This window comes from Euprymna scolopes, chromosome 10, assembly GCF_053919585.1.
Source record: "Euprymna scolopes isolate OS-2025 chromosome 10, ASM5391958v1, whole genome shotgun sequence".
NCBI classification, from domain to species: domain Eukaryota; kingdom Metazoa; phylum Mollusca; class Cephalopoda; order Sepiida; family Sepiolidae; genus Euprymna; species Euprymna scolopes.
Window position 1 is genome coordinate 38,550,441 of NC_136491.1, and position 23,609 is coordinate 38,574,049.

The following is a 23,609-nucleotide window of genomic DNA, read 5'->3' on the forward strand; positions in this document are numbered from 1 at the left end:
CGGGCAAAATCGACGTTAATATACAGTGGCGCCTAATGTCATTGTTTCAAAAATCGCAAATTTAAGCGAAATTGAATGTGTTTAAATAACCTACATCTCATTTGATTGCCTTTTATTCCACTATTATTTTACCTGCTCATATTTGACTTTAATTGAAGTATTTTAGTGTTCACCTTAATTTAAAAAAATAACTTCAAATCGAGAAGACAAAAAAAAACAACTCCGACAAATGTATATATATATATATATATATATATATATATATATATATATATATATATATATATATATATATTAGGCACCGCCAAAAATAGCCGAAAAATCAAGTTGTTGTTTTTTAAAACGAAATTACATTTATTAAAATCCATTATTTCTGTGTAACTTTTTTTCCAGAAAGATAAAACCCTGAATTTTATCATATAGAAAACAGAATAATGTAAAACTTTTTCTACTATTTTTAATTAAATTTTAAATGTTAAATTTTCTCAAAAAACGTACATAAATATTTTTTAAAAAAGGTTTTTGAAATAATTCATTTATTTATTTGTTGTCTAACTAAGATTTAGGGTGATTTTCTATGAGAATATGCAAAAATATTATAATATAAGTACCTGGATTTCAAATAATTCCACTTATTCATATAGGCAACCAGTTACTTCACGTCGATCTAGAGTCTGGATCGACACTGCTAACGTTTGTATTCGATAAAAAGCAAACTATGGAAGACCAAACAGGCCAAAAAAACTTATTTTTCAGTAACGAAAATTTCAATGTATTATTAACGCTGAGGCTGGCCAGCACCAGATGGGTGACCATTTGTATGAGTTTGGTTTTTAATGTGTATGTGTGTGGGGGCCAGGCTCCCCAAAATGGGGGAGGGGCAATTTAAAGCAGAATAAAAAATAATTATTGCAGCGCGTTTGGTCCACCGTAGTCGAAAGGCGGCAAACATTTTCAAACGGGACCGAAAAAATGATGCTATTTTGTACACAAAGGACACAATATTTATCGATTTTTTTTTTAGTATCGATTCTTCAAAGCATGCCCTGTTTAAGAATAGTCATGCATTATTCGGCTTGCTAAAAAAAAAATTGTTAATTTATTTATCAAAGATTTTAAAATGGCTTTTTTCGTATAAATATTAAAAAAAAAAATTTTTTGTTTTGCTTAACTTAAATTATTTTACTTAACATATTCACCGAATTTCACACTTCAAAACTCAAAAGCGGGATAATTAAACACAATCGAAGTTCTGATATTCAGACGTCAAAATAAGGCATGCAAACAATTTTTTTTTAAATCTATATTTCTGTCCCTTACAACAACAAAATATGTTGTGTTCAGTTTCAGATGATTATTTTAAGCATATTTGTACCACCTCAAAACAAGGGGGATTGTAAGTAAAATAATATATATATATATATATATATATATATAAAAATATCGTTTATGAAAAATAAGTACACTGTTATAAAGTTCATCCTTCTCTTAATAATCACTGAAAATTTCGTATTGATCGGATAATTACCTGATTTTTGGTAGACGGTCCGTCAAAAAGTACTTACCTGCCCCCCCCCAGTTTTGGCGGTGCCTAATGTATATATATATATATATATATATATATATATATATATATATATATATATATATATATGTATGTATATATGTATATATATGCATATATATATGTGTGTGTATATATATATATATATATATATATATATATATATATATATATATATAATTGGAATTCATTAAGATGAGTATTATTTTTTAATTTATTTATTGCGGACTATCATCCCCATCTTTCTTAGTTATTGTTTCACGACAATTATAGATGGCAGTAATTGCTGAGAATGCAGTTAGGAGATTCGGAGTTCCTATCCCGTCGCGGTTACCACCTTACGAAGACCAGAGAAATAGTTGGTCAAAACGCCGTGAAACAGCAAATAAGAAAGATGAGGATAATAGTCCGCAATAAATAAATTAATTAATAATACTCATCTCAATGAATTCCAATAAAATTACTCTCCATCGTTGCCCCGGGATAAGAAAAAAAGTAACAGATAGAATACTCCTATTTTGTCAGCCATGATTGTGTACGATTTCTAAATAATTGGCTATTGTATTTTTGAGTGCTGCCAGCACTTGGGATTGAACCTTCAATCTCTCGAAGTGTATAACTGACAATTAAACTTTACCAAGTAGATTACATCGACCTAAATGTTGTGAAAATAACACTAAAGCTAAGAATTATTGTCTGAATAATCCAAACAATACGAGAGAGATAGGAGTTGTAATATAAATCTAATCAAATTCCCAATTGTAATCGATTTTATATTATAAAGGCATTTAATTTAGTCTTAATATTTGAGGGAGTTTACCATGCCTCGTATCATTTTGGTTACTTTTAATACTGTTTTCACTTTAAGTTTTATTCTATGTTCCACCGACATAACCGCCAATCTTCTTTAAGTGAACATGAAAATATTTATGTTGAACTCGGGAATCTATACATAATTTCGACCGACCCTTTTATTTTATATACCAGGTTTATTGTTCTTATTCTCTCAGCTATGGATTGAGAATTCTTAAACATATTTTTACTTTATTCTTTGCATGTACGAACTTTATGGCTATTGAAACGCCAGACTTTCTAGAAAAAAAAACTGTCAATTAGAAGTAATTCTAACTAAACAACTTTAACCATTGCGCTATATATCTATGTTGCGTTAATCTTATAGAAAATATTGTCAGCGCTACAGTACGAACTTACGTGAAAATAAACTAAAATATCGGTAAAAGTTTATTTAGTTAGATATTTGTTTTCCCCAACAAAGACGCTTGAATAAATAATATAGGTATTTTTGTAAACGGTGAATAAACTTCAGTTGCACTAATAGCTAACAGAAAGCATGGTAATATATTCATTTTTTTATAGACCTGGATAAGCTTCTATTAAGATAAGGAAGAAGAAGAAGAAAGTGATCGATTAGAACGAAACGGAGTCAGGATGAAACGAGAAAAGAACACCTGGAATCGATGAAAGATATTTTCTCACGAATAAAAGAAAACAAATTATCAAGAAATAGGTTATCAGTTTGATACAATATATATTCTCATTGATATAAAAAAAAAATGCCGCGATTATTTGAAAAAAAAAATGAAAAAAGAAAAACGATTATATTTTGGAGTTCAAATAGCGGAGTGTTATTTTGTTTCTTCTTTGCGATAAATTGATACGTTTTTTTCTATGGAATTCTTCATGACTCTCCATATAATTTCAGCGTGAATTGCATCGATTGCGTCGTTAATGCGCTCCTTTAATTCTTCACGTTCTACCTATATAAGAGCCCCGTACGTTCAAGGATGGTGTATTGCTGTCACATTTGGGCAGAAGCTGCTAGGAAGATATTATCTTGCTTTGACAGAGTTCAGAATAGACTTCATAGCCTTATGGGGGATGCCCTTTTCTCTCCCCTGCAACCTCTTCCTCACAGAAGAGACGTTGCGAGCGTGTCTCGGTTTTATCCTTATTTTCATGGCAAGTGTTCGTCTGAGCTCCAATCTATGGTTCCCTCCTTCGCGAAACATTCACGAGAAACATTCGTTTGGCTGTAAACACTATCAATAATTTCCCCCACTCTTTATCTGTACTTAAACAATAAACGTAGAGTTCATGAACAAAGCTTCTTTCTAATAGCTACACACCTGTAGAAACTCTCTTCCGTTTACCTGCTTTCAAGCTGACTACAATATGGCAGTCTTCAAGTCCAATGTAAACAAGTTCTTGATGAGCCGTTCCCTTAAGTAATCCAATTTACCAAATTTATACTTCTAATGATTACTGATACTGTCCCATTGGCTACTGTACAGTCTTTAACCCTTATCCTCGAGTGGTCTATGGGCCTTGATAAGTGGTGATTTTTTTGTAAAAAAAAGTATTTGAATTTTTACTAATGAATTACAACTTATAAATTCTAAAATACATTAGGGAACAATGATTATTCGGACGGAAATGATTCCAAAACAAAACACAAGAACCACTCTGTCAGTGCACACATTGATTAGTGAGACGGACTAATGATATAAGAAATAGTTGACATTAAATTTGACGACAACAAAATTGAAATCAGCAGGGAAGTAGTGCCGTGGTAATGTGTTCTACATACTCTCAGGGAGTATCTTAAAGACTTTATTATTTCTAAAATTCATTATCAACGGCCCTGAAAAAAATATTGTCCGAGATATGTACATTTGCTGATAAAATTATGCCCTATAAAAGACATGGGAGTAAAAAAATTAGTGTACATTTATCAAAGACAATGCCAAAAACCTTAGAACACATAATAGAATAAAACTAATGTAAAAATCTTATAAAATATAATAAAAAATAATTGTAAAAATCAAATAAAATATATTAAAAAATATTGATGTAAAAATCTTAGAAAAAATAATAAATAAAAAATTGATGCGAAAATCTAAGAAAATCTAATGAAAAAATGGATGTAAAACTCAAAAATTGATGTAAAACTCTTCGTAAATATATTTTTTTTTATTGATGTAAAAATCTTGCAAAATATAATTAAAAAATTGATGTAAATATCTTCGAAAATATAATAGAAAAAATTGATGTAAAACTCTTGAAAATATAATAAAAAGATTATTGTGAAAATTTTAGAAAATATAATAGAAATAATTTTTTGTATAAATATAATAGAAAACAATTAATGTAAAAATCTTAGAAAATATAATAAAAAAATAATTAAACAGTCTTGGAAAATATTTTTTTAAAAAAAGCAAAATTTAAATCAGCAGGGAAGTAGTGCTGTGGTAACGTGTTCTACATACTGGAATCCGAAAGAAAGCATGTCTTTATTTGTTGTGTTAGCAAAGCAAGTTGTTACTGTGAATGTTTTACAAGGAGAGAACAGATATTAGAGCTCAGTTGAGTAACTGCTTTGGAAATAATGTTAAAGCAGAGGGAGACAAGTATTTCTAAGTCACAAAATTGTATATAACATAACTGATCACCATCGTGTTGTCTTAAAGACATCGAAGGACACAAAAAAACTTTTCCTCAAAACTTATATGCCTTAAAGAAAACAATATTACAGCTTTATTTTAAAACTTTTATTTAAAACCCAGTTCAAGGAACTTTATTATGTAGTAGAGCTTACATCTATGCAATGTAGCCGCCTTCATCTTCAATCACCGCCTCGATAGGGGTCCGGAACTGAGAGCATGACTTTTCCCCAAGCGCCAGCGGGAGCTTGGCAAATACTTGGTGGATGGCGACGATCAGCTGGCTTTGGTTCTGTAGGAGGTCATGTTGGTAACGTTATCGACGTATGGCCCAACGAAATAGTCCAGTGGGTTCAGGTTGGCGGAGGCGGGAGTAGGGGTGGCATAATGTGACTCTCACTTAACAGTTCATCAAAGACCATAACCGTAGCCGGACATTTTGTTTTTATCACTCTGGGCACGTCCCTGTTATTCGTGGCAATCCAGCTATGCATTTAAAAGGTGCTAGCAATGGTACTGTTTTCATAACTTTGATCTATAGAGAGCATGAGTTGTACAGCTGTGCATCTTCGATCTCGCTCGTAGGACAGTGTATCACTTTCAGACATGATAGAAGGCTGCTATCGCTCTTGGGATTTGTACACGATTGACCAACTAGTACATGGTGTGCAGAAAAAAGAAAGAAAAAAAGGAAACCTGTTTTCTCAAAAAAAAAACTGAATCATGTCGTTTTTTGTGGCGACATTTTTATTGTTCCACTCTGTGGAAAGGTTGTAATTTTAATGAAAGAATCTCCTTAATTGTTTAACTAAAATATCTGAGTCATTCCTCAATCAAGCGCTTGTAAAAGCTAGATTTATTTCTGACCGACCTTATGGATTTCGGCAAATTCGAATTCTACTGCTTATATATCAAGGCCGTGGGAAATACGATGACCGGCCTTGATATATCCAAAGTCTTTGATAAGGTCTGACAGGAAGATCTTCTCATAGAAAATTAATTTATACTGTACTAGAAGATATACCCGGCGTTGCCCGATATTAAAAAATGAAGTAAAAGTAAAATCGATAAAAAAAAAAGTGAGACAGTTCACTTAAAATGAAAAAGTAAAAATACTTGAGCTGAGATAAAAACCTAAAGACATTGAGTCAATCACGATAACCATCAGGCCAGCTTGACACAAAGTATAAAAAGTATATGCAACCTACGTATTTTAAACAAATTAATCCTTCACGTGAACCATTCATGCATGCGCATTCGTGAAACAGTTGACAAACAGATAAAAATCCCATTACCCTCACGTACCAATATTTTAATGTTGATCTCTTACCAGCCCGTTTTTCCGTATGAAAACGTATAAAAAATATTTTCACATGTCTGAATTCCCTATATACCAAATTACAAATCTGTAGATAAAATATTCGTTGAGTATATAAGTTGAGACGTGTCCTCACACACATTCTCACCTTTATATATATATATATATATATATATATATATATATATATATATATATATATATATATATATATAAATTACTGGACGCGTGTTCGATATAATCATGTATTCCTAAATAACCAAAATATCAAGATTGTTCCTAATGACCTTACTTCAAACAATATGATATAAATTAGGATGTGTCTCAGGGAGTACCTTAAGGACTTTATTATTTCTAAAATTCATTAACGACCTCTCTGCAAAAATAGTGTCCGAGATATATAAATTTGCTGATGAACTTATGCTCTATAAAAGAAATGGGAGAAAAAAACTAGTGTACATATATCAAGGACATTGCCAGAAATCTTAGAAAATATAACAGAATTAAACTTATGTAAAAAATCTTATAAAATATAATAAATAAAAAAATTGATGTAAAAATCTTAGAAAATATCATTAATAAAATGATGTAAAAATCTTAGAAAATATAATTTAAAAATTTGATGTAAAAATCTTATAAAGTTTAATTTAAGAATTTGGTGTATATATCTTAGAAAATATAATAGAAAAAATTGATGGTAAAATCTTGGAAATATAATAAAAAGAATATTGTGAAAATTTTGGAAAATATAATAGAAATAATTTTCTGTAAAAGTTATTGAAAATATAATAGAAAAAATAATTGTAAAAATCTTAGAAAATATAATAGAAAAGAATTAATTTAAAAATCTTAGAATATATAATAGAAAAGAATTAATGTAAAAATCTTAGAATATATAATAGAAAAGAAATTGAAATCAGCAGGGAAGTAGTGCTGTTGCAATAGGTTCTACATAATGGAATTCGAAAGAAAATCTGTCTTTATTTGTTGTGTTAGCAAAACAAGTTCTTGCTGCGGATAGGAGAGACCAAATATAAGAGCTCAGTCGAGTAACTGGTATGGAAATACTTTTAGAGCAAAAAGAGACTAGCTACGTTTCTTTTAAGCATATCAAAGTCACAAAATCTTATTAACATAACTTATCACCATCGTGTTGACTCAAAGAAATCAAAGGTTACGAAAAATGTTTTCTTAAAACTCAAACGCCCTAAAGAAAACAATATTACAGCTTTATTTTAAAACTTTTATTTAAAAATCAATTCAGGTAACTTGATTATGTAATAAAGCTGACAACTATACCTTCAGCTCCTACCACGGTCCGGAATTGAGAGCATGCCTTTTCAGGTCCGGAACTGAGAGCATGCCTTTTCTGCAAGTGCCAGCGGGAGCTTGGCGAATACTCGGTGGATGGTGGCGAACAGGCTGGTGTTGGTGTTGTAGGAGGTCAAATTGGTAATGTTCTCGATGTATGATTTAATGAAGTTGTCCAGTGGGTTCAGGTCGAAGGAGGCAGGGAGTTAGTGGGAGAAGGTGGAATAATGTGACTTTCACTTGAAAATACACAAAAGATCATAACTGTGGCCGGAAACTTTGTTTTCATGACTCTGGGCACGTCCCTGATATTCATTGCAATCCAGCTATGCATTTCAAGAGTGCTGGCAATGGTACTGTTTTCATAACTTTGATCAGTAGAGAGCATGAGTTGTACAGCTGTGCATCTTCGATCTAGCTCGTCGGACAGTGTATCACTTTCACACATGATAGAAGGCTCCTATCGCTCTTGGGATTTGTACACGATTAGCCAACTAGTACATGGTGCTCAGAAAAAAAAAGAAAACCTGTTTTATAAAAAAAAAACTGGAATCAAGTCGTTTTTTATGGCGGCCCTTTTGTTGTTCAACTCTGTGGAAACGCTGTAATTTTAATGAAAGAATTAACACGCTTATGAGTCTCCGTCATTGTTTCACTAAAATCCTGGAGTCAATAATCAACTAAGCGCTTGTAAAAGCTTAATTTATTTCTGACCGACACTATGGATTTCGGCAAACTCAAATTCTACTGCTTATATATCAAGGCTGTGGGAAGTATGATGACCGACCTTGATATATTCAAAGTATTTGGCAAGGTTTGACATGAAGATCTTCTCATAGAAAATTAATTTATACGGTACTAGAAGATATACCCGGCGTTGCCCGGTATTAAAAAATGGAGTAAAAGTAAAATCGATAAAAAAAGTGAGTCAGTTCACTAAAAAAGAAAAAATACTCGAGCTGAGATCGAAACCGAAACCAAAAGACATTCAGTCAAGTACGATAACCATAGGGCCAGCTTGACATTAGAGAGAAATGTTTTAATAATTAAAAAGACATTTCCAGCTATACTGTAGCTGGAGATTTTGTGGAGTAGGCATTTATGCCATACTCTATCAAAGGCCATTGATAGGTCAAGGGCAATTGCCCTAGAAAGGAAGTCTCCGTCGAAAGATTCGCTTATCGCATAAGATATACCACATCTGCAGTAGATCTAGCAGAACGGAAGCCATATTGCATGTGACTGAGGAAGTTATTTTTGCTGAAGTGGGTGGCTACTTCTCTATTTAACACAGATTTTAGTAACTTACTCATGATGCACGGGAGATTGATTGGTCTGTATTGAGAGGGATATGATCACCTGAATGTTTAAATACGGGACATACTGATGAGGTTTTCCAGGGTGTTGGAAGCGTTTCTTTTTAAGAGCTTTGAAAATATGTGAGCTAGTTCTGGTTGAAGCTTTTTGAGCACCATAATAGGAATGCCGTCAGCACCAGCTGCTTTACTGGAATCTACGTTCTTGATTAGCTTGGCAACATCACGCACAGATATTTGTAAGTCGCATAGCGTGTTTTCAGACACAGAACGAAATATGGGGTTTGGCTGACCTGACCGCATAGGGTAGAATTAGCTGCAAAGCTTTTGACAAAGAGTTTGGCTCCGTCCGATGCTAATGAGATTATCTCCGGTTCATTGATGATGGTTGGGATAGAGCACACACGTCTATTCTGGGCCCTGTTTGTTATTTGCAAATTTTGGTGGGAACCAAGCCGCTGCTCAGTTACTTTGGACTTGACGGATTGAGCATACAACTCTCTCGCGTTCTTTATTACTCTTTTACGGTGGTTGTTGGAAGTCCTGAAGGCGGCTTTAGTTTCAGTATATTTTGCTGTAAATAATATTCTCTAGGACATTTTATGTTTTCACGTATTTTGTGCTCATTATTCCCATCCCTCACCCAATAAACGGGCGAATTAAATTGCGTTTCTTATACTTTTTTGTTTGAACTCAAGTAATCATTTCACATTATATAAAAAAAAAAAGATATTGCTTTGTTTTGATGACTTTATTGTTCGACCTTTATTTGGTCCGTTGGGTATTGTATTAAGATTCTTTTGAGGATATTAAATCCTATTGTGTAATAAAAGCGCTATATATATATATATATATATATATATATATATATATATATATATATATATATATATATATATATATATATATACTGTGAAGGCAAAACTAAGACTTCAAAAGAGATGTTTTCATTATTTCTGTTAAGTTCCCTAACCGACATGCTTTTCCCGTTCAGAGATTTTTTCTTTTTTTCTTTCTCTTCAAAAATGTTCTATTGTCAAAAGTGTGTTTATTCATAAAGTATGAAGAAATGCTGGTTTGGGAATAATTTTCAAACAATATAATGTTTGAAATTGTTCGACTGGACTCGGAAACAATTGTAACGTTAAATGAAATACACTTTTTGTTGCCATCAACACACATTTTGAAGTCTTGATTTTGCTTTCATAGTATATTAATTCTCAATTATTAAATATGATAATTTTGTAGCTTACTCCTTAAGTCAACTCTTTTGCGCTTAAAACTCATTGGTATATGAAAATTTACTGAATTACACGAACTCAGTATATTACATATAAGTTATATATATATATATATATATATATATATATATATATATATATATATATATATATATACCGTCATCGCATTTACTGCCAATTAAGTAGCAGGTGCAATTATTTACGACAGTGCTTTACCCAAAGAGGGATGGCTTATATATATATATATATATATATATATATATATATATTAATTATTTACGACAGTGCTCTACCCAAAGAGGGATGGCTTATATATATATATATATATATATATATATATATATATATATATATATATATATATATATATATATAAGCCATCCCTCTTTGGGTAGAGCACTGTCGTAAATAATTTTACCTGCTACTTAATTGGCTGTAAATGCGATGACGGTATATATATATATATATATATATATATATATATATATATATATATATATATATATATATATAAGCCATCCCTCTTTGGGTAGAGCACTGTCGTAAATAATTTCACCCGCTACTTAATTGGCTGTAAATGCGATGACGGTTTGAGCACTATAAATGTGGTGGACAATTGTTTGTTTGAAATAGACATTTTTTTAAGTTATTTACAAGCGCCGCTCCTGTGGGTCGATGGACAGAACTGCCGACTATCAACGCAATGGTCCTAGGTTCACTCCTCGGCTTGGGAGAGGTGCTAGTCTAGCCGCACTAATGAGGACGAAACAGTACTGTATGTGGATAACTACAAAACATATATATATATATATATATATATAATTATAAAACTCAAATGACCTTGTAACGGGTGTTGTAAACCACATCCGGTTTACGACTTCTGGTTGCGCATGCATATATAAACATAAACCCATAACAGCGTAAACAAATATACACAAATCGAACAAACAGACGTCCTTAGAAAAGCGAATATCGATAATTTATTGAATAAAAAAACTTCAAGATATAGGAAGCAAACGCAAAACGTGATTACAAATAATACGTATAATCATCGACCTGTTTCATATAAACTAAATAATCAACGCGACAATAAAACGTATTGTTTTACTGTGTACGTTTTCAGCGTCCCAATTTTTTTCGCGTTTTAATTATCCAAATAAACAATTGTTTATTCTTTCTGCTTTTTTTTACATCGTTCATTTCCGTATTAAGTTTAAGTTATTTTAACGCTATTTTCTTACAAATAAATCTACTTTAACCTGTTGACAACCATAAGAGCATTTTACAACGGCGATTTACCCACCGCCTTCTATTTTTTTAATTTAGTCTCTATTTTTTAATATACCTTTCTTAAAAACATTCATGAATTTTCTTCTACACAACCAACATAAATAAATAACCCCGAAAATGTGTTTTTTTTTAATTTGCGTTACAAATAAATAATCAACGCGACACTAAAACGTATTGTTTTACTGTGTACGTTTTCAGCGTCCCAATTGTTTAGTTTTGTTTTGGTTTTTCGCGTTTAAATTCAAAGATATATCAAAATTTGAATTTAACTTTAAGTATTATGGTATCTGTTCAGTGCACATTTACCTATAATATGGCAAATCACTTATAATTCAATGGTTGTAAGTTTTTATTTTTTTTCAAAACTAAGCAATTATAAACAAAACGACTCATAGAAATCTATCTATATTCTTTTTTCATTTTAATATACTTTCATAGAATTGTTTCTGTTATGTCACAAAAACTATTTTCTTTATGTCACAAGTGTCACGCTCATACATTAATTCCATAGCTAATATAACATACTGATACAACGGGTCACGGGTAGTCTAGTATGTGTGCGCATATATATATATATATATATATATATATATATATATATATATATATATATATATATATATATATAAACGCTTAATTCTTGTGTCTTTCATTCTTGCCGTTTATGAGTTACTTAATAATGGTGGTGCTAATCTGAACCTGAGACAACGTGTCACATTAAGCCGTAATATCTGTTGGCTGATATAAATTTTAATATGTTACGAGGATGGTGGGAGACACTGCTAATTTCGTAACGTCATAAGACTCTAAGTGACTTCCCTCGAATTAAGTTCTCCCGGCTCGTCTCACAATAATATTAACAAAAAGTAATAAATTAAAATACAATAATAAGATTAAATCTATTATAATGCATGTCCGTGTCTTCGTAAATAAGTCAGCTATTTTTTTATATTCTGGTAATATTTTTTTTTAAATCAACTACTTTGTGACTATTTGAAATTTAAAATAAAACTGGAAGTCTTTAAACTAGCAAAAAGAAAACATCAATTTATATGTTAAAATCTGGAAAATATAACTACGATTCAGTTTTAATCGTTGGTGAGTATGGTGTTGCCTAAAACAGCATCAACTAATATTGTTTAAAAAAAAATCGTTGTAACATTTTTGATCCAAAATGTTCTGATTTGTAACAGATAATCATTTGAAGCACTAAAAATGAGTTTGAAATGAAATATAAAGGAAAGAAAGTTCGATTTTAATTTATTGATATTTTAATTTAATTGAAATCTTTGCTTTTACTCAAACTACATTTATCTTCTCATAGATAAAAAAATTATATTTTTACAGAATTTGAACCAGGATATTATTATTAGTCGTAATTGTAAACAAGCATTAAGTTAAGTTAAATATTACTTTTAAAAAGTCGATATTGAAAATGTAGTTTAATATTGTTATTATAATTTCCGAACCATGCATAAGAAAAAGCCTAATATTTTTTTTTTAAATGTGGAGCTAAAATCGTGTTTACATTATCGACGCCTGAAAATATTGCTTTCACGTATTAACCAATTTTAACACGCAAACACACAACGCACACACACACACGCACACACACACACACACACACATATATATATATATATATATATATATATATATATATATATATATATACGTATGTATATATATATTGTAGACATCCACATACAGTAGTGTTTCGTGTCATCACAACTCATCAGTGCGGCGAGCCTCGCATTTTTAAGCCAATTAAGTAGCTAGTGAAATTATTTACGACAGTGCTCTACCCAAAGATGGGGGGGGGGCTTAAAATATATTTTGAAGTCATCCACATGCAGTACTGTTTTGTTGTATCACAACTCATCAGTGCGGCCCTGTAAAATCAGACGAAACTATCGAATATATATATATATATATATATATATATATATATATATATATATATATATAAATCTGTAATATCTGACAAAACTATCGGATCCTTAATTCAATTCCGGTAGTGGGAACATATGCAACTAAGCAGATTAAAAAGGTAATAAAACTATATTCAGATCTACTGGAGTATTGAGCACTTTTTTAGGTTTTATTTTTACTATTGTGTGTGTATATATATACATATATATATATGATTAGTTTTTTTTTTTTTAAGAATTCCAGCAGAGTGCTCAATTAAAAGGAAAATCCAAATTGTAAGAGCGTATTTATATTTTATCTACAGAAATTTGTTAGTTGAGACAGATCATTGGTACCGTCGGTTTCAAGCCCGATAATAAGGTCCGTTTAAGGTATCCTTATCAAGCTCTCTTCAGCCAATATTCGTCTCCATCCATTCGAATATTGGATGAAGAGAGCTTGATAAGGATACCTTAAACGGGCCTTATTATCGGGCTTGAAACCGACGGTACCAATGATCTGTCTCAACTAACAACTTTCTGTACACAAAATATACATATATATATATATATATATATATATATATATATATATATATAGTGAGAGAGAGAGAGAGAGAGAGACAGTAAGATACGGAGAGAAAAGAATAAGGAATAAGTAGACCGTTATTTAATACAGAAAACCAGTTTTTTAATAAGAGATTCGTTGTTGAATACCTACGAAACTAAAGTTTTCCTCGTCACGAAAACACTTTCCATTATGATGCACGCCTTTTTTATATATTATTCAAATTTATTAAGAGCTATGACTTTATTTAGACATAGAAGGTCTGCGTCTCGCTGATACGAACTGGTGAACGTTTTAATTCATAAGTCTTACATTAATACCAGCATTGAAACTGTCAATCTCTCATAGTGTCTAATTCGAAACCGAAAAGAGGTTTCAACTATTACGCATATTTCGGATACGAATTGATCTTTTAAATATCGTAGGTGCATTAGCATGGCTGCTCATAAGCCTAGCAAGGCATGAATCCTCAATAAGTTCGATTTAAATCCGCCTATTAGTATTTCGTTTCGTGACAACTGCCGCCAAATCGTTGTATATACGATAATCTATTACGAGGGAAAGAGAAATGCATTTCGGTAGGCGACTCTTCGTTCCATACTTGAAAAGGGAACAACAGGATTATTAATGGCGTCCTAGTTCCGTGGAGGTCGGCTGGGCCATTTAAGATGATTAAATCTGATCAATGAAAACATGGTTTGCCGAAGAGGTTATTGAGGTGGAAATGCGTGGAAATACATTGAGGTCTGATCTGTTTCCGCGGCGCTTCGCTGCAGCATGATAAATGTCTATTGCGTCTGTTTTCTTACTACGCGTTTCCGATCGGAAATTCTAACTGCGACTGTATTTGATTCATTCATTCTTTTCATGGGAATCTCATTCATTCTCATTTATTTAATTTCTTTTACACTGGGACTGTTTCTGGTTCCCATAGAATTGTATGTTTTGATAGGTGAGTTTTTTATTCGACGCCATATCGTTATGTGTGATGCTTTGTCGGACGTCTATTAAGCTTAAAATTGAAAGAGAATATGCATCAACCCATCCCGCTTTAGTTAAAAACACCATGCCGCCAGTCTGTAACACTTCAGTTTTAAACAGAAATGTTCGCCAGTCTCTAACACTTAAGTTTGAAATAAAATGTTCGTCAGTCTGTCACACTTAAGTTTTGAATTAAAATGTTCGCCAGTCTGTCACACTTAAGTTTAAAATAAAATGTTCGCTAGTCTGTCACCCTTAATTTTTTAATTAAAATGTTCGCCAGTCTGTCACACTTAAGTTTGTAATAAATTGTTCGCTAGTTTGTCACACTTAAATTTGAAATGAAATGTTCGCCAGTTTGTCACACTTAATTTTGAAATAGAATGTTCAATAGTCTGCCACACTTAAGTTTGAAATAAAGTGTTCGCCAGTCTGTTCGGATGTCTAATTTGCAAAACCCAGTACACTAGGGAAAGAGCACTCTCTCCTGCAAAAAAAAGAACTCTATGCGCAGCTCCGTGAGCATTTCCTGTTGGGAGCGCTCAGCCGATTAGCAATAAACCAACCTTTTTCCAAGCCCCCTAGAACTGAACAGGGTAGAAAATATATCTGGGCGAATGGGAGAAAGTCATTTCAACGTGATCTAGACGCTGTGCCGATGGAAAAAAAAAAGCTTAGAAGAAAGAATAGTGAAAAAGAACAACACTGAGTTTGAAAACGTATATTATGACTAACGAGGGGTTGGCTCGGGCCTTTTATGGGAGAGGCATAAAAGGAAGTTGGAAAAATGTAATTCAAAATTCAGAAAATTGCAATGCATAAATAAGATGACAAGACTTCAGTCATTTATTTCTATACTCGCAAGGGAACCCAATGTTGCCCGGGATTGAATGAGGATCAATGGATGTTTAACACTCCCGTATTTTTATTGTCATCGAAATAGGTGAAATCGCCCCTTTTTTTAATCAAATCGATTGCTTACCTGCTCTAGTTAGGGACCCGTCGCTGTGTAATGGAAGGAAGCTTCGCATAACTTCACACATTTACTTAGTTCACAATATATTTTAGTCAACATTGCACTGTAGAGAATCTACTGTTGATTTTATAAAATTATGTTATGTAATTACTTGAATTAAAGTTTGAAATGAAAAAGTGAAAATGTAAAGTATTATGGTTCAATTGTGCTTTTAACAGAAACATTCATTTCGAACGCACCCGGATCATATTCAAGAACCTACTGTTGAATTTATATGCCAAGCCTTTCTGTGTTCATGGTAAAAAAAAATGTCTCAAATTCACTTATGATATTAGGCTATATAAGATGTTGACTTTGTTCAAAATCGTTTCTTTCTTTCATCGTATTTATTTCGATTATCGATACTTAATAAAAGACATTCCGATACAAAACCTCTTTAAGAACACTGTCATATACAAAAAGTATATTTTTGTGAAATTTCATGAAATCGATCCAGCTGTTTCGGAGTCCATAAAAAACTAAATCACACAGACAAAATTTCTTTTATATAATAGTACTAGCAGAGTGACCTGACGTTGTCCGGGATTGAATGATGATCAACGAATGTTTCACACCTCTATATTTTTTATTGTCATCGATATTGGTGATATCGTTCATTTTACAATCAAATCAATTGATTGCCTGCTGTAATTGAGGACCCACCGCAGTGCATCTAGAGAAAGCGTCGCGTGCCTCTTGCAGTGACTAAGTTCACTATGTATTATAGTTTACATTGCACTGTAGAAAACCTACTGTTAATTTTATAAATTATATTTATGTATGATGGCTTGAATTAAAGTTTAAAATGTAAAAATCAAATATCATTCTTCAATTGTGCTCTAAACAGAAACGTTCATTTCAAACGCGCCCCTGTCATATCACAGAATCTACTGTTGATTTTATATGTCGGGCCTTTTAACTTATGTGGTAATAAAACTTCTCAAATGCACGTGTAACATTTGTTTGTGGTGGGTGTTTACTTTGGTTAAAATCGTCTGTTTCTTTCTTCCATGTGATTATTCGAAATCCTATTATCGATACTTATACAAAACCTATCTAAGAACACTGCCAAGCACATAAAAGACCTTCATATCAACTTTCATAAAAATCGGCCCAGCCGTTTTCAATTCCAGAGGAAACGAACTCACAGACACAGAGACACAAACATTTCATTTTATAATAATAATAATAATAATAATAATAATAATAATAATAATAATAATAGATAGATAGATAGATAGATAGATACTCGTTTGGCTGTAAACACTATCAATAATTTCCCCCACTCTTTAGCTGTGCCTAAATCTAAACGTAGATTCCATGAACAAAGCTCCTTTCTTAGAAGTGCACAACTGTGGAACTCTCTTCCGTTTGCCTGCTTTCCAGCTGACTACAATATGGCCGCCTTCAAGTCCAATATAAACAAGTTCTTGATGAGCCGTAAGTAATCCAATTTACCAAATTTACACTTCTAACGATTACTATGATATTGTCCTTTTGACCACTGTACGCTCATTAAACTTTAACCTCGAGTGACCTCTGGGCCTTGATAAGTGGTAACTCCTATGTAAAAAAAAAATACAAACGATTGGTATTTTCAACACATTTGACAGAATTTTCCAAAATTTGACCGTGCACACTGCTTTATTTTTAATATTGGTTTAATATAGTCTTTTACTCCCCTGGAAAATTTTATTATAATTTCACTTATGGACCTTGATAAATGCTGATTCCTTTGTAAAAAAAGAAAAGAAAAGAAAAAGATATATATATATATATATATATATATATATATATATATATATATATGTGTGTGTGTGTGTGTGTGTGTGTGTGTGTGTGTGTGTGTGTGTGTGTGTGTGTGTGTGTGTCGCGGGGTTCGAATCGTTCGACTGGTAGTAATCGTGACACCCTGCACTGAAGAATCCCGAAAGGATGAAACACTAGTGTCTGTAGGTATTTAATTATTATAGTAAAAAAATAATTATGACAGCCCCTTTAAGAAATTCGTTCCTTATCGTTGAGCACTTTCTGTTGAATTAAAAGTCGGTCAATTTAGTTCTTATGCGTAGATCATCGTATAACGATTTGATCACTGTCTGTCTGACGTAATGAACATTTAAATTAAAATGTTTAAAATTCAACGCTATTTCACACGGTTAATAGTAGCCGAATGGATACGGCCTCCGCTAATCGAGCCAGAGATGTCTCGTGTCGCGGGGTTCGAATCGTTCGACTGGTAGTAATCGTGACACCCTGCACTGAAGAATCCCGAAAGGATGAAACACTAGTGTCTGTAGGTATTTAATTATTATAGTAAAAAAATAATTATATATATATATATATAGATAGATAGATAGATAGATAGATAGATGTACAGTGCAATCTCTAGATACGAACTTAATTGATTCCGGCTTAGTCTTTGTATCCTGAAATTTTCGTATCTGGAAAAGCGTTTTACGCGTAAATCGCCTAATTTGTTCCAAGAGAAAGTGGGGCATAGGAGGCCTGGTCACCTAAACCCAACAACAAGTGCGTCATTTTAAGCAAATTTTTACTTTGATTTATAATTTAAAGTAACTAGAAAATAACACATAAGAAAATTTACATTTTTGTTGTTGAAGTGCAGGTGGGCGCGGGTCATCAAAGGTTTGGAAACACTGTTACAACGATTATCAATACGTACATTGAAAGCAGCAAACAAATTACAAATCCCACTTAATCCATTGCGTGTAGTTAACTCGAACTAAAAGTAAAAAGTCTGGCTTGCGTCTAAAGCAAAGTTTAACGCAAGTCATTTAAAATAGGCTTTATATTTCTATGATAGAAACTACGTAACGTTTTGTATATCGCGTTTGTATATACATAAATCATTCTAAAAGTAATGTCTTTCATTTTTTTGTATTCAACCCGAATACATCAGGGGCGACTGCAAATTGCATTGTTATGATGATTGAACTTATGTATTCATGACCTCTAAGTTTAATCTTTCCGTTGCAGATATTAACGGTGTGAGACTCCAAGAAAACAACTCCTGTCATAGACGTGCGTCAGAAGCAGAGATGTGTCATTACATTCCTCCATGCAGAAAAAAATTGAACCAATCAAAATTTACCGACGCCTGTTGAATGTTTATGAAACCGACGCATTTAATGTCAGCGCAGTAGGGAGATGGGTTTATCGATTTTTGAGTGGCGACAGAGATATGAGTGAAAAAGTGCGCCTTACCATTGCTGGAAACATTGCTTTGAGAATAGTAGTGACTATGTAAAAAAATAAATTCTGGAGCACAAAAGGTCACTCGTTTTAATGGTACCATTCCCGGCTTCTAATCTCTTCAACTACTTTTTTTAGTTAAAAAATAGAATAAATTATTTTTGGAACGGCACTCGGGTATTACTAGTTTGATCCCTGTACGTGCGTTGCGCTGGGACTGGTAAAATTAAACACCTTTATGCTCTCTATTTTGAATCCTGTATATATATATATATATATATATATATATATATATATATATATATATATATACATATAATTGTGTGTGTGTGTGTGTGTGTAGCCTTTTCACTTAATGTTAAAAAAATGAATATTTAAACGTTTATATTATCATAAAAGTAATAAAAATCATCTTTGCAGCAACATAATGGCATAGAGGTGAGGATATTTTGTTTATGTATGGAAAAGTGTAAATAATTCTGTGTATACACAAACACTAGAAGGAATGTAATACTAGATTAAATATATAAATACACATGTGTTTCATTAACCTAATCGTTAGTAATAGTTCTGGGTGGGATATGCCGGGTTCCTCTAAAGGAGAAAGTTTACAGGAAATATTAAATCCACAAGCGATCCCCAGCCGTATGTATCTTCCTGTCAAGGGAAAATGATATACAACGCATAGTATTCCCAAACGGTCACTCATTTAGTATTGGCCAGCCTCCAAGGTGCTTAAGTCTGGTCATCTAACGAGAACTGGTGTGTCAGCGTGATTATACATTATGTTTAACTCCGATTTATTTTAAATGACTATCTTTGGATAATGTTTTGAGACGGATAATATATAAAAGTTACTGAATGCAAACGAAACGAATGCATATTGCCTGAAGAACACCAATTAGTCCAAATATTCGCCGAAGAAGATTTGTATCGGCAGCTATTGGATAGATAGCTATACTCGTCAATAAAATAGGGAAATATCAATTTTCTTATAAAAACTAAGAAATCGTTCACAGTAATTTTTGTATTTCGGCATTAAAACAATCGGTAAAACCTTTTAAAATCATACAACAGACACTAACGTTATGATAACGTTTGTTTTAAAAATGTAACTGCCTATCGTTGGCCAATTTCTTTGCTAGATTCATCATTTCTTTATCATTTACCACTAAACGAACACTTCGCATAAAGTCAACCACACAAAATGAAATAATGGTTCCTAGCGAAACAAATATCAAAAGCCTATGTTTTATTTGGGTTCGGAAAACCGACGTTCGTTATCTGTCGAATTACCATGTCCTATTCCATTTTTTCGACGTTTGAGTTTTCTTTTTAAAATAAAATACTAGAAATTACTTTTATGTCAAACTCTTAACTTTCAGGTTTATTTGAGGTCCTGGATATGACCTTAAACTATATCCGATGGTGAGGCCCCACCTTGCGGACTTTGGGGAGTGTGGAGCCACCCTTTAATTGCCATTGCTCCCAGGTCCACTCTGACCCGAAGTGGTAGTACCTGTTAGGGTCCCAACTATGGGTTAAATAGAATCTGACGTAAAAAAAAAAAAAATAAACTTCATTAAAAATGGTTCCTCAAAATAACTAGATTCGGCATTAAATAACCTGAAAAAGGTTGATATGCCGTAAAACAAAAACAACCAACCAACCAGGTTTATTTGTGAACGCATTTTACTGTAATAATATCAGATATTTTTCTTATTACAAAATATTAACTTGTGAAAGAGACCCACATCGCGATATACTTTCTTTCTATGTCTTTCGAAATAATAATGTTATTAGTCCAGCAGTCCAGCACGGATCAATAAGTGCCAATCATTCTCATTGGTTCTGTAGTTTCATTTAAAACTCTTAAACGAAAAAAAAGGCTCCGAGTACCGTGTTTTATTATTCCTTTTCTGTTTATCGATGATTAAGTATGTTTGTTTTTCTAATAAAATACTAGAATTTAGTTTTGTTTAAAACTCTTACATTTTTTTTTTTTTTGTTTCTTTGTGAAAACATTTTGCTATAAAAATCACACACATATATATATATATATATATATATATATATATATATATATATATATATATATTTAATAAATCTTAACTTAGGTTAATCATTTGTTTAATTGTGAAAACGAACGTGTATGACGTCGAGTATTCATACAACTACACGACAATCGTGCCGATAGATAGATAGATAGATAGATAGATAGATAGATAGATAGATAGAAAAATAGATAGATAGATAGATAGTGAGAAAGAAATAGAGATACAGAGAAATGGGGACCTTATTACAAGATAGAGATTGAGAGAGATCGTTTCTTGGGTTTGATATCGTCACAAGTTATAGTTATATGTACATGTTAAATAATGGTTGTACTTAGATTGGATGTTGCTTCGCAAAAAAACTATCTGTACGTTCTATAATCTATTATAACTAATATTGAATGTTTATTTATTAATTTTTTACCCAAATAGGTCACAAACTAAAATATATTGTTTTTTATTATTACATACCTTACATTACCGGCTAATTTCATGCCAACCAAACCCACACCCACACACACAAAATGGGGTGTATGTTTCCGTTGAAAGCCGTTCTTAATGAGTGTCTGTTGCCGCTGATAGCCGTTCATAATTAAGGTAGGTTGGAGGTGTCTATTCCGATTGCCGTTCTAAACATGATGAGGTTGGTGGTTGGACTACGACAACAACACCAATTGTACATCAATTTTTTGCGACAGAAAAATACTACCACCGGGCAACGCCGTTTAGCGGGCCCTGCTAGTTGGTTATAAAAGTGGGCGCGGAATAGATGGGAATGAATTATTTATTTTTAATTCTTATAGTATTTTAGTTAGTTTGTTAGTTAGTTAGTTAGTTAGTTAGTTAGTTGTTAGTTGTTAAATGCGATTAGTATATTTGTCCCGGGCGCCATAATATAGAACATGCCAGCCAAAATAAAAAACAAAGACCATTCGGTGATTTGAAAGTTTATCCAACAAAATCGGAAAAAAGAACGCAGTCGTGTTCAATCAGACGTGCTTGTATATATATATGGACACTTTATCTTTATCTGCAGTTATCCCTTCTTACCGAATTGTGTGTAAGTTCGTTCACTGAAGTCTCTGAAGGAACTGGGCCGATTTTATGACATTTCACACAATTAAATTTTATGAAAATAAATTGAATCATAATCTAACTGAAATCACAAATAAGTTAGAATCATGAGGAAATAATTTATAAGAAGTCTTCGTTAATTTGACAAGTATTTAATTAAATAAATAAATAAATATATATATATATATTTATGACTAAAATATATTTTATAAAGCCCCCCCTCTTGGGTTGAGCACTATCGTAAATAATCTCACTCGCTACTTAATTTAGCTGAAAAAATGCGAAGCTCGCGGTTTGTTTACAAACAAACGTTTGAGCACTTTACGAGTGGCGGGCGGATGTATATTTAAATAGACATTCGGACAGATTAATTGCGGCCTCCGCTTCCGTAGTCTGGGGGTAGAACTGCCGACTGTCATCACGACGGTTCTAGGTTCGAGCCTCGGCTTGGGATAGGTGTTAGTCTAGACGCACTGATGAGTTGTGAAACAACAAAACAGGACTGTATGTCGATGACTAAAATATATTTTATATATATATATATATATATATATATATATATATATATGTATATGGGGGGTATGTATGTATGTATATTATATATGTATATGCGGGAGTGTATATGCATGAATATATTTGAGTTAACAAATACAATTATATCTAAAACGCAAGGTAAATAATTGTTGAAATTTTTAAATAAATTATCTCCCTATTGGCTGAGCCGAATAATTAGTTAAGCGTATAGAAACCTGTGTTCTCAGATACGAAATAATTTCTAATTTACTATCTATAAACTAAATTAAATTATACTAATTTATTTGATGTAAAATTTTATATATATTATATTATTTTATTTTATACTAGCAGGACCATTAGCCGGCGTTGCCGGGTGAAAGCATGTCTTCCTTGTTAAAAAAATTAAGTTGCTGGTGTTGGCCAACTCCAAACCTCCTCATGTTAAGAACGGCTTTCACAATAGACACCCTAATTTCCTCATGTTAAGAACGGCTTTCGGAATGGACGCTCCAACCTTCTCATGTTAAGAACGACTTTCAGAATTGACACCCCACGTTCCCCATTTTAAGAACGGCTGTCGGAATAGACACCCGATTTTGTGAGGGGGGGGGGTTAACATATTTGCCCAGATTTTTACTTTGTTAATCGTGATCAGGATACCTACCCGAAAATACCATGAATCAACAAAATAATTGGAGGAAGTTGGCAGTGTCAGTTGAATTAGAATTAGATTGATTCCTCACGCGTGCGTACAAATCTGGTGGGCACTTATTT